Source organism: Ovis canadensis, chromosome 9, assembly GCF_042477335.2.
Source record: "Ovis canadensis isolate MfBH-ARS-UI-01 breed Bighorn chromosome 9, ARS-UI_OviCan_v2, whole genome shotgun sequence".
Lineage (NCBI taxonomy): Eukaryota > Metazoa > Chordata > Mammalia > Artiodactyla > Bovidae > Ovis > Ovis canadensis.
The window spans coordinates 91,784,958-91,797,776 of record NC_091253.1 but is presented as its reverse complement, the minus strand read 5'-3'; the positions used below and the strand labels follow the sequence as shown (position 1 = coordinate 91,797,776).

Here is a 12,819-nt window from a genome sequence, read left to right as displayed (position 1 = left end):
TCTTTTAATTTCATGCTGCAGTCACCATCTGTAACGATTTTGGAACCCAAGAAAATTAAGTCTCTCACTGTTTCCATTGGTTACCCATCTATTTGCCATTAACTGATGGGACCAGATGCCACGATCTTTGTTTTTTGAATGTTGAGTTCAGCTTTTTCACTGTCCTCTTTCACTTTCATCAAGAGGCTTTTTAGCTTCCCTTTGCATTTTACCGTAAGAGTGGTGTCATCTGCGTATTTGAGATTATTGATATTTCTCCTGGCAATCTTGATTTCAGCTTGTGCTTCATCCAGCACAGCATTTCACATGATGTACTTTGCAATAAGTTAAATAAGCAAAGTGACAACATACAACCTTGACATACTCCTTTCCCAAATGGATCCAGTCCATTGTTCCATGTCCAGTTTTAACTGTTGCTTCTTGACCTGCATACAAATTTCTTAGTGGCAGGTAAGGTGATCTCTTGAAGAATTTTTCACAGTTTGTTGTAATCCAAGGAGTCAAAGGCTTTAGCATAGTCAATGAAGCAGAAGTAGATGATTTTCTGCAATTCTCTTGCCTTTTCTATGAACAAACAGATGTTGGCAATTTGATCTCTGGTTCCTCTCCCTTTTCTAAATCCAGCTTGAACATCTGGAAGTTCTCAGATCACCTACTGTTGAAGCCTAGCTTGGAGAATTTTGAGCATTACTTTACTAGCATGTGAGATGAGTGCAACTGTGTGGTAGTTTGAACATCCTTTGGCATTGCCTTTCTTTGGGATTGGAATGAAAACTGACCTTTTCCAGTCCTGTGGCCACTGCTGAGCTTTCCAAATTTGCTGGCATTTTGAGTGCAGCACTTTCACAGCATTATCTCTTAGGATTTGAAACAGCTCAACTGGACTTCCATCACCTCCACTAGTTTTGTTTGTAATGATGCTTCCTAAGCCCCACTTGACTTCTCACTCCAGGATGTCTGGCTCTAGGTGAGTGATCACACCATTGTGATTATCTGGGTCATGAAGATCTTTTTTGTGTAGTTCTTCTGTGTATTCTAGACACCTCTTCTTAATATCTTCTGCTTCTGTCAGGGCCATTCCATTTCTGTCCTTTGTTGAGCTCATTTTTGCATGAGATGTTCCCTTGGTATGTCTAATTTTCTTGAAGCGATCTCTAGTCTCTCCCATTCTATTGTTTTCCTCTATTTCTTTGCACTGTTCCCTGAGGAAGGCTTTCTTATCTCTCCTTGCTATTCTTTGGAACTCTGCATCCAGATGAATATATCTTTCCTTTTCTCCTTTGCCTTTTGCTTCTTTTGTTTTCTTAGGTATTTGTAAGGCCTTTTCAGAGAACCATTTTGCTTTTTTGCTTTTCTTTTCCTTAGGGATGGTTTTGATCACCGCCTCCTGTACAATGTTATGAACCTCCACCTATAGTTCTTCAGACACTCTGTCTATCAGATCTAATCTCATGACTCTTTTTGTCACTTTCACTGTATAATCATAAGGGATTTGATTTAGGTCTGAATGGTCTAATGGCTTTACCTACTTTCTTCAGTTTAAGTCTGAATTTGGCAATAAGGAGTTTATGATCTGAGCCACAGTCAGCTCCCGGTCTTGATGTTGCTGACTGTATAGAATTTCTCCATCTTCAACTGCAAAGAATATAATCAGTCTGATTTTGATATTGACCATCTGCTGATGTCTATGTGTAGAGTCGTCTCTTGTGTTGTTGGAAGAGGGTGTTTGCTATGACCAGTGCATTCTCTTGGCAAAACTCTGTTAGCCTTTGCCCTGCTTCAGTCTGTACTCCAAAGCAAAACTTCCCTGCTACTCCAGGTATCTCTTGACTTCCTACTTTTGCATTCCAGTCCCCTATGATAAAAAGGACATCTTTTTTTGGTGTTAGTTATAGAAGGTCTTATAGGTCTTCATAGAACCATTCAGCTTCTTTGGCATTAGTGGTTAGGGCATAGACTTGGATTACCCTGATACTGAATGGTTTGCTTGGAAACGAACAGAGATCATTCTGTTGTTTTTGCGATTGCACTCAAGTACTGCACTTTGGACTCTTATGTTCACTTTGAGGGCTACTGCATTTCTTCTAAGGGATTCTTGCCCACACTGGTAGATATAATGGTCATCGGAATTAAATTTGCCCATTCTGGTCCATTTTAGTTCACTGATTCCTAAAATGTCAGTGTTTACGCTTACCATCTCCTGTTTGACTTCCAATTTACCTTGATTCATGAACCTAATATTCCAGGTTCTTCTGCAATGTTGTTCTTTACAACATTGGACTTTAGTTTCACCACCAGATACATCCACAACTGGGCATTGTTTCCACTTTGACTCAGCCTCTTCACTCCTTCTGGAAATATTTCTCCGCTCTTTTCCAGTAGCATATTGAGCACCTACAACCTGGGGAGTTCATCTTTTGTGTCATATCTTTGACATAGTCTCCACTGGGTTTATGAGGCAAGAATGCTGAAATGGTTTACCATTCTCTTCTCCACTGGACCATGTTTTGTCATAACTCTCCACCGTGGCCTATCTGTCTTGGGTGGCCCTTCATGGCCTGGCTCATAGTTTCATTGAGTTAGACATGGCTGTGATCCATTTGATCAGTTTGGTTCATTTTCTGTGACTGTGGTTTTCCTTCTGCTTGCCCTCTGATTGATAAGGATAAGAGGCTTGTGGAAGCATCCTGGTGGGAGGGACTGGCCTAGGGCTTCCCAGATGGTGCTAGTGGTAAAGAGCTTACCTGCCAAAGCAGGAAACTAAAGAGACTCCAGTTCAATCTCCGGGTTGAGAAGATCCCCTGGAGAAGGGAATGGCAAACCACTGCAGTATTCTTGTCTGCAGTATCCTATGGACAGAGGAGCCTGGTAGGCTAGAAGTCCATGGGGTAAAGACAAGACTGAAGCAATTTAGCATGGCCTTGTCTAGTCAAGGCTCTGGTTTTTCCAGTGGTCATGTATGGATGTGAGAGTTGGACTGTGAAGAAAGCTGAGTGCTGAAGAATTGATGCTTTTGATCTGTGGTGTTGGAGAAGACTCTTGAGAGTCCCTTGGACTGCAAGGAGATCCAACCAGTCCATTCTAAAGGAGATCAGCCCTGGGTGTTCTTTGGAAGGAATGATGCTAAAGCTGAAACTCCAGTACTTTGGCTACCTCATGCGAAGAGCTGACTCAGTGGAAAAGACTGATGCTGGGAGGGATTGGGGGCAGGAGGAAAAGGGGACAACAAAGGATGAGATGGCTGGATGGCACTGACTTGATGGATACGAGTTTGAGTGAACTCCAGATGTTGGTGATGGACAGGGAGGCCTGGCGTGCTGCAATTCATGGGGTTGCAAAGAGTTGGACACGACTGAGCGACTGAACTGAACTGAACTGAACTGATCGGGGTCTTGCTCTGATGGGCGGGGCCATGCTCAGTAAATCTTTAATCCAATTTTCTGCTAATGGGTGAGGCTGTGTTCCCTCCCTGTAGTTTGACCTGAGGCCAAGTTTGAGAAGGGTAATGGCAGGATGTCCCTGGTGGCTCAGACAGTAAAGTGTCTGTCTGCAATGTGGGAAACCTGGTTTCAATCCCTGGGTCAGGAAGATCCCCTAGAGAAGGAAATGGCAACTCATTCCAGTGTTCTTGACTAGAAAATCCCATGGACAGAGGAACCTGGTCGGCTATAGTCCATGAGGTTGCTAAGAGTCAGATATGACTGAGTCTTTTTTTTAATGGCAGTAATGACAGAATGTGGTTCACTGGAGAAGGGAATGGCAAACCACTTCAGTATTCTTGCCTTGAGAACCCCATGAACAGTATGAAAAGGCAAAATGATAGGATACTGAAAGAGGAACTCCCCAGGTCAGCAGGTGCCCAATATGCTACTGGAGATCAGTGGAGAAATAACTCCAGAAAGAATGAAGGGATGGAGCCAAAGCAAAAACAATTCCCAGTTGTGGATGTGATAGAAGCAAGGTCTAATGCTGTCAAGAGCAATATTGCATAGGAACCTGGAATGTCAGGTCCATGAATCAAGGCAAATTGGAAGTGGTCAAACAGGAGATGGCAAGAGTGAACGTCGACACTCTAGGAATCAGGAAACTAAAATGGACTGGAATGGTGAATTTAACTCAGATGATCATTATATCTACTACTGCGGGCAGGAATCCCTCAGAAGAAATGGAGTAGCCATCATGGTCAACAAAAGAGTCCAAAATGCAGTACTTGGATGCAGTCTCAAAAACGACAGAATGATCTCTGTTCATTTCCAAGGCAAACCATTCAATATCACAGTAATCCAAGTCTATGCCCCAACCAGTAACGCTGAAGAAGCTGAAGTTGAACGGTTCTATGAAGACCTACAAGACCTTTTAGAACTAACACCCAAAAAAGATGTCCTTTTCATTATAGGGGACTAGAATGCAAAAGTAGGAAGTCAAGAAATACCTGGAGTAACAGGCAAATTTGGCTTTTGAATATGGAATGAAGCAGGGCAAAGACTAATAGAGTTTTGCCAAGAAAATGCACTCGTCACAGCAAACACCCTCTTCCAACAACACAAGAGAAGACTCTACACATGGACATCACCAGATGGTCAACACCAAAACCAGACTGATTACATCCTTTGCAGCCAAAGATGGAGAAGCTCTATACAGTCAACAAAAACAAGACCAGGAGCTGACTGTGGCTCAGATCATGAACTCCTTATTGCGAAATTCAGACTTAAATTGAAGAAAGTAGGGAAAACCACTAGACCATTCAGGTATGACCTAAATCAAATCCCTTATGATTATACAGTGGAAGTGAGAAATAGATTTAAGGGCCTAGATCTGATAGATAGAGTGCCTGGCGAGCTATGGACGGAGGTTCGTGACGTTGTACAGGAGACAGGGATCAAGACCATCCCCATGGAAAAAAATGCAAAAAAGCAAAATGGCTGTCTGAGGAGGCCTTACAAATAGCTGTGAGAAGAAGAGAAGTGAAAAGCAAAGGAAAGAGGGAAAGATATAAGCAGAATGCAGAGTTCCAAAGAATAGCAAGAAGAGATAAGAAAGCCTTCTTCAGCAATCAATGCAAAGAAATAGAGGAAAATAACAGAATGGGAAAGACTAGAGATCCCTTCAAGAAAACTAGAGCTACCAAGGGAACATTTCATGCAAAGATGGGCTCAAAAAAGGACAGAAATCGTATGGACCTTACAGAAGCAGAAGATATTAAGAGGTGGCAAAAATACACAGAAGAGCTGTACAAAAAAGATCTTCACAACCCAGATAATCACAATGGTATGATCACTTACCTAGAGCCAGACATCCTGGAATGTGAAGTCAAGTGGGCCTTAGAGAGCATCACTACGAACAAAGCTAGTGGAGGTGATGGAATTCCAGTTGAGCTGTTTCAAATCTTGAAAGATGATGCTGTGAAAGTGTTGCACTCAATATGCCAGCAAATTTGGAAAGCTCAGCAGTGGCCACAGGACTGGAAAAGGTCAGTTTTCATTCCAATCCCAAAGAAAGGCAATGCCAAAGAATGCTCAAACTACGGCACAATTGCACTCATCTCACACGCTAGTAAAGTTATGCTCAAAATTCTCCAAGCCAAGCTTCAGCAATACGTGACCCGGGAACTTCCAGATGTTCAAGCTGGTTTTAGAAAAGGCAGAGGAACCAGAGATCAAATTGCCAACATCTGCTGGATAATGGAAAAAGCAAGAGAGTTCCAGAAAAATATTTATTTCTGCTTTATTGACTATGCCAAAGCCTTTGACTGTGTGGATCACAATAAACTGTGGAAAATTCTGAAAGAGATGGGAATACCAGACCACCTAACCTGCCTCTTGAGAAATCTGTATGCAGGTCAGGAAGCAACAGTTAGAACTGGACATGGAAAAACAGACTGGTTCCAAATAGGAAAAGGAATACGTCAAGGCTGTATATTGTTACCCTGCTTATTTAACTTATATGCAGAGTACATCATGAGAAACGCTGGGCTGAAGAAGCACAAGCTGGAATCAAGGTTGCCGGGAGAAATATCAATAACCTCAGATATGCAGATGACACCACCCTTATGGCAGAAAGTGAAGAGGAACTAAAAAGCCTCTTGATGAAAGTGAAAGAGGAGAGTGAAAAAGTTGGCTTAAAGCTCAACCTTCAGAAAACTAAGATCATGGCATCTGGTCCCATCACTTCATGGGAAATAGATAGGGAAACAGTGGAAACAGTGTCAGACTTTATTTTTTTGGGCTCCAAAATCAATGCAGATGGTGACTGCAGCCATGAAATTAAAAAACACTTACTCCTTGGAAGAAAAGTTATGACCAACCTAGACAGCATATTGAAAAGCAGAGACATTACTTTGCCAACAAATGTCTATCTAGTCAAGGCTATGGTTTTTCCAGTGGTCATGTATGAATGTGAGAGTTGGACTGTGAAGAAAGCTGAGCACCGAAGAATTGATGCTTTTGAACTGTGGTGTTGGAGAAGACTCTTGAGAGTCCCTTGGACTGCAAGGAGATCCAACCAGTCCATTCTGAAGGAGATCAACCCTGGGATTTCTTTGGAAGGAATGATGCTAAAGCTGAAACTCCAGTACTTTGGCCACCTCATGTGAAAAGTTGACTCATTGGAAAAGACTCTGATGCTGGGAGGGACTGGGGGCAGGAGGAGAAGGGGATGACAGAGGATGAGATGGCTGCATGGCATCACTGACTCAGAGTGAACTCCTGGAGTTGGTGATGGACAGGGATGCCTGGTGTGCTGCGATTCATGGGGTCGCAGAGTCGGACACGACTGAGTGACTGAACTGAACTGAATGGCAACCTTCTTCCAAAGGACTTATGCCAGAATGCATGGCACCCAGGACTGCTGTATTCTGTGCCCCTGACTCCAAGGCAGGCCACTGCCGACCCACGCCTCTGCCAGAGACTCGTGGACACTTGCAGGCAAGTCCAGCTCAGATTCTTGTGGCATCACTGCTCCTTTCTCCTGGGTCCTGGTGTGCACAAGGTTTTGCTCGTGTGTGTTTTGTAGTGCTGGGTTAAAGTGATCAAGGCACCAGCAAAAGGGGCTTGCCACATTGGCCCTGGGGGGTGCTGTGAGCAATGGTAGGTAAACAGCCTCAGTCTGCCTGAATTTTCGGGGATAATTGGATTCAGTATCCTCACATTCAGGAAAAGGAATCACAATGTATTATGAATCACGTAAAACGTCTCCATTTATCCATAATCAGGCTTTCTACATATCAGGCTCTTTCTCTGCACTGTGCGCAAATCCCAGGTGGAGCCGAGAGCTTCAGTGAGAGTGCTAGTTGCCCAGTTGTGTCCGACTGCTTCAGTAGTGAACTCTTTATGACCCCATGGACTGTAGCCCACCAGCCTCCTCTGTCCATGGGATTCTCCAAGCAAGCACACTGGAGTGGGTTGCCATTTTCTTCTCCAGGGGATTTTCCTGACCCAGGGATTGAACCTGAGTCTCCTGTTGCAGGCAGATTATTTACTGTCAGAGCCACCAGGGGCTTCAAGGGGGGCTTCAAGCTCTCTTCCCTTCCACCTGTCAAGTGTTCATTTGGAAGGAGTTTCCAGGGCTCAGATTTTGGTGGCCTTGCTTTGACAGGAGAACCCACACCCCCCTGGGGTTTTCTGGCCATCTGCCTGGCTCTCGGGAAGGTGACAGGCTCTTCCCGGGGCCTGTTCTGTGTCTGTCTTTCGGTGATGACGGGAGCGCTACAGTCTTTTGGATGACAGGCCATGCTTGGCTTTGTTTCTGCCCCTGGTGCTGATGAGTTGAGTGCATTCCTTTCTGGCTCTCCTAGAGATGCTGTGTGGGACAGTCAGGCAGAACCAACGCATGGAGGTGAATCTAGGGGGACAAAGTGCGGAATGTGCTGAGCTCTGCACTTGCATGCCAGCGGGGACTGGGCAGAGTCTGGAGGATTGGGGAGAGGGGACTGGGGGTCTTTGGGGGAGGCGGCCAGGATAGGAGTGGGGCACAGTGCAGCTGAGGAAGACTCTGGGGGAGTGATTTCTCAGGCGCCTCTGAGCGATGGCCTCAGAGCCTTGCTTGGCAGAATCTGTCACTTCACTTGATCTCACCACATGGCAGTGCTGGTCTCCAGGGCCCACGCATAGCTAACAAGGAACACTTGTCTGGCGTTCATGCTTACAAATAACTTTCCTGTGTAAGATCTCAGGATGGTGAGTCTTGAAAGGGGTCTGGCCTCATCTCTCTCTGGTTGTTTTGTTTCCATATCGTAGCCGTGGTTGATTCCAATGCCTACTATGGACGATGATAACACCAAACACAAACATTTGGATTGCATTTTCCATTCAATGTATTTTTTTGACTTCCATTAGCTAATTCAGATCCAATCCTGGATTTTATTCTTTCATTTTTCAGATGAGAAATCTAAAGTTTAGCAAAGCACACAAACATACATTATTTATTCATTAGGCTGTGAAAATAATAGTATTATCTACTGAAGTATAATATGTGTGCACTATAAGCACTTTTATTCCTTTAATTCCCAGAGCACTGGTGGTAGGCATTCTTATCACTCTCAGTTGACAGTTGTGAAAATTGGGGTGCAAGGTAGCTAGCAATATGTCCAAACTCAGACAGTTACTAAGATGAAGCAGGATTTGAATTCAGGGAACCTGGCTTCATAAACGGTAGCTTCAACCGCGTGCATTCTACATCCCTACACAGTGGGTATTCCCGGTGCTAAATTCCACACCCTTGTTTCATCTCTACCATGGTACCTTTCTATGCCAAGCAATTTGAGAAGGAAAATGACATTGTTTCTGCTTCTAGTTTGGGTGGGGGAGTAAGGTGTGAACCAAGAGACTTTTTAGGGCCGAGGGCCATATGTCCTAAGCAGAGGTCAAGGGGAGCCCTGAGTGACCATGAGGAATCCTCCAGGAGACTTTTCCCTGTTGTATTCATAGACCCCTTTCCTGTGGATCTTACCCATGCTGGTCTCCCAGCCCCAAACTCTCCGATAAATGGAGCAGCCCTTGCAACTGTCCTAGATTAGTCATTGTGACCCCAGATTTGAGGGTTTGGGGACCCTCTGGGAAATTTCTCTTAGAAAATTTCCATCACATGAAACATGGCTGGTAAACACAGAGGTCGTTGGCAAGCAAACTGCTCCAAAGAAATATCCTAAACTGTCCTGTACCAGGTGCCTGAAGACAGAGACCCTTTGGGTTTAGTTTTCCTTTTGCTGGTTTCTTGGGATTTGGAAGGATCATATCTTGCTCCCAGTTCTAGGAGCTGCTTTTTCTTTTCTCTCTTTTCTTTTACAGGAAAGTAAGATTTATTGGTGGGGGTGAGTAAGGAAGGAACAAGGCAATTAGGGATATATTTGACCCCCGAGGCATCCAGGATGAGCTGCTTTCCTGTCACCATAATTTCAAATTCATCTGCATTAAATTTAGTAAGTCTCCACTTCTTAGAGATATGAATCTTCTGGTGGCCAGGGAACTTGAACTTGGCCCTGTGTGGGGCCGCAGTCACATGCTCCTTGTCTTACAGCTTGGTGCAGATGGACATTATGATTCAGACAACGAGGACCCTGGCCACTGCATCCTGGGAATTTCCAAAGGCACCCTGCATACCTGTCTGGACCCTAGATTGGGGACAGTGCACCAGACATAAATGTCCCCTGGAAATGGCTGTCTCCAAGGCCCCTTAGAGCCACCCCTACAGACAGCAGCCACCAAGGAGGCTGCTCTTTGCAGCCATGGCACATGGACCCCCATGGGGAAAATAGGTCAGCTGGCATAACTGACTGCAAACAGGTGCTCCCTTTTCTAATCCAGGTTTGAACCCAGCACTCAATGGCTGCTTTCTCTCAGCCACTAGCCCAAATTTAGCCTTGACGACTACCTTCCTTTGGGCATCCTTTTCTAGATTGAAATGTTATCTTTACCCATATTTTGAAAACTCCATATTGGAATATGTAGATCTGGCACGTAATGATCTAAAATATATGAAATTAGAGACGTCTTCAATTTCTTAAACATTTAGTGACTACCACAGCACCACTATAATTTTTCTGGAATCCCTACAATCTGGTATAATCATATTTTTCTTTCATTAGCCATTCAAGAGACTCTGTTTCCTTCATTGGCATCCTGTCCTCTTCCTGTCCTTGCCCACCCTGAGTCTATGCCCTTGTCATTACAGCTTGAAACTCCTGGACACTTGGCCAATAAATACTTGATGTGGGTATTTAGAGGACATTTGTTTATTTAGTGCAAATTTTAAAATTATTAAGTCCTTCCTCCTCTAACCCAATTGGCATATAATTTGTTTGGATATTTGATGTTTGGGAAATAAATTGCAAGAACTTTTGTATCTCACTCACTGGTGATGATCTTGATAGTCTTGCTTTGTGTTCTTACGGCAAGAAAGTTGTCACTTTTGCTTACATATTTGTATCACCAAGTAATATAAAACCATTTCATGTCATGTTTCCTTAGCATTTAATTCTTAACCTCTATGTAGGTTTTATTGACTGTGTTAGAGTTATTTGGGGTTTCCCTGGTAGCTTCCGGAGAAGGCAGTGGCACCCCACTCCAGTGCTCTTGCCTGGAGAATCTCAGAGACGGTGGAGCCTGGTGGGCTGCAGTCTGTGGGGTCGCACAGAGTCGGACACGACTGAGCTACTTCGCTTTCACTTTCCACTTTCATGCACTGGAGGACATGGCAACCCACTCCAGTGTTCTTGCCTGGAGAACCCCAGGGACGGTGGAGCCTGGTGGGCTGCCGTCTATGGGGTCACGGACATGACTGAAGCGACTTAGCAGCAGCAGCAGCTGGTAGCTTCTATGGTAAAAAATCTGCCTGCAGTGCAGGAGACCTAAGTTCGGTTCCTGGCTTGGGAAGATCCCCTAGAGAAGGGAATGGCTACACATGCCAGTATTCTTGCCTGGAGAATTTTATGGACAGAGGATCCTGGCAAGCTACAGTCCATGGGGTCTCAAGGAGTTGGATATGACTTGGCGACTAACACTAGGGTTATTTGTTTTCATGTCTGTTTCTCCTACAAATGTAAGTTTTCCATTATTAGGAATCCTTCCTCATCTCTCTTTGCATATTCAGCCCAAGCATGGTTCTGGGGACAAAAAACGTGTCCAAAGAAGTGATGTAGAAGAAAAATCAGGTCGATGTCTTTGATTTGTTTCATAAATGATCCACTGCTATCAGTCACTGAATCATAACTGTGTATTTACATCTCCTCTACCAAACTTTATGTTTTTGGCATGGGTTATTTAGTACAAACAATAGATTAAAATGAACAATTATGTGCCAACAAGTTGGATATTTCTAGAAACATACAACCTACCAAGACTGAATCATAATGAAACAGAAAATCTGAACAGACCAATTACTTTGTAAGGAGATTGAATCAATATAAACCTCTCAAAAAACAAGTCTAGTACCAGATGGCCTCACTGATGAATTCTACTAAACATTTAAAGAATTAAAAACATCACTTCTCAAACTCTTTTAAAAAAATGGAAGAAGAAGCAATGTTTACAAACTTATGAGGCCAGCATTATCCTGATACCAAAACTAGAATGTGATACTACAAGAAAAGATTACAACCCAGTTTTCCTGATGAACATAGATGCAAAAATCCTCAACAAAATGTTTACAAACCAAATTCAACAATATACTGAAGAGATCATACAGCATGATCAACTGGGATTTATCTACAAATCAATCAGTGTGATACATCACAGCAAAATGAAGGATAAAAACCATATGATCATCTCAATAGATACAGAAAAAGCATTCAACAAATCAACATTCATTTATGATAAAAACTCTCAATAAATATGGGTATAGAGGATACACGTGTGGATATATATATGTGCCTCAACATAATAAAGGCCATATATGACAAGTTCATAAGTAACATTATATTTGGTGATGGAAAGCTGCAAACTTTTCACTAAGATCAGGGAAAAGACGAGGATGCTTACTCTTCCCTCTTCTATTCAACATAGTATTGGAAACACTAGAGAAATTAGGCAAGAAAAAGAAATAAAAGGCATCCAAATTGGAAAGAAAAAAATAACTGTCACTATCTGCACATGATATTATGTATAGAAAGGTCTAAAGACTGCATCAGGAAACGATTAGAACTAGTAGGCAAATTCAGTAAAGTTGTAGGATAAAAATCAATGCACAAAAATTTGTTGCATTTCTATACAATACTAATGAACTATCAGGAAGAGGAATTAAGAAACCAATCCCACTTAAAATTGAATCAAGAAAAATAAAATACCTAAGAATAAATATAACCAAAGAGATGAAAGGCCTGTATATTGAAACTACGATAATGAAAGAAATTGAAGTAGTTGTTCAGTCTCTCAGTCATGTCTGACTCTTTGTGACCCCATGGACTGCAGCGTGCCAGGCTTCCCTGTCCTTCACCATCTCACGGAGTTTGCTCCAACTCATTTACATTGAGTTGGTGATGCCATCCAACCATCTCATTCTCTGTCATCTCCTTCTCCTGCCTTCAATATTTCCCAGCATGAGGGTCTTTTCAAATGAGTCAGTTCTTTGCATCAGGTGGCCAAAGGATTGGAGTTGCAGCTTCAGCATCAGTCCTTCCAATGAATATTCAGGACTGCTTTCCTTTATGGTGGACTGGTTTGATATCCCTGCAGTCCAAGGGAATCTCAAGAGTCTTCAACACCAGAGTTCAGAAGCATTAAGTTTTTGGTGCTCAGCTTTCCTTATGGTCCAACTCTCATATCAGTACATGACTACTGGAAAGACCACATCTTTGACTATACAGACCTTTGCCGGCAAAGTAATAGC

General features: G+C 43.2%; 1 pseudogene; it reads right to left on the bottom strand.

The window, feature by feature from the left end:
• Positions 1 to 9,651: 9,651 nt before the first annotated feature.
• LOC138446376 (small nucleolar RNA SNORA70) lies at positions 9,652 to 9,775 on the bottom strand (annotated as a pseudogene).
• Between the last annotated feature and the right edge of the window lie 3,044 nt (positions 9,776 to 12,819).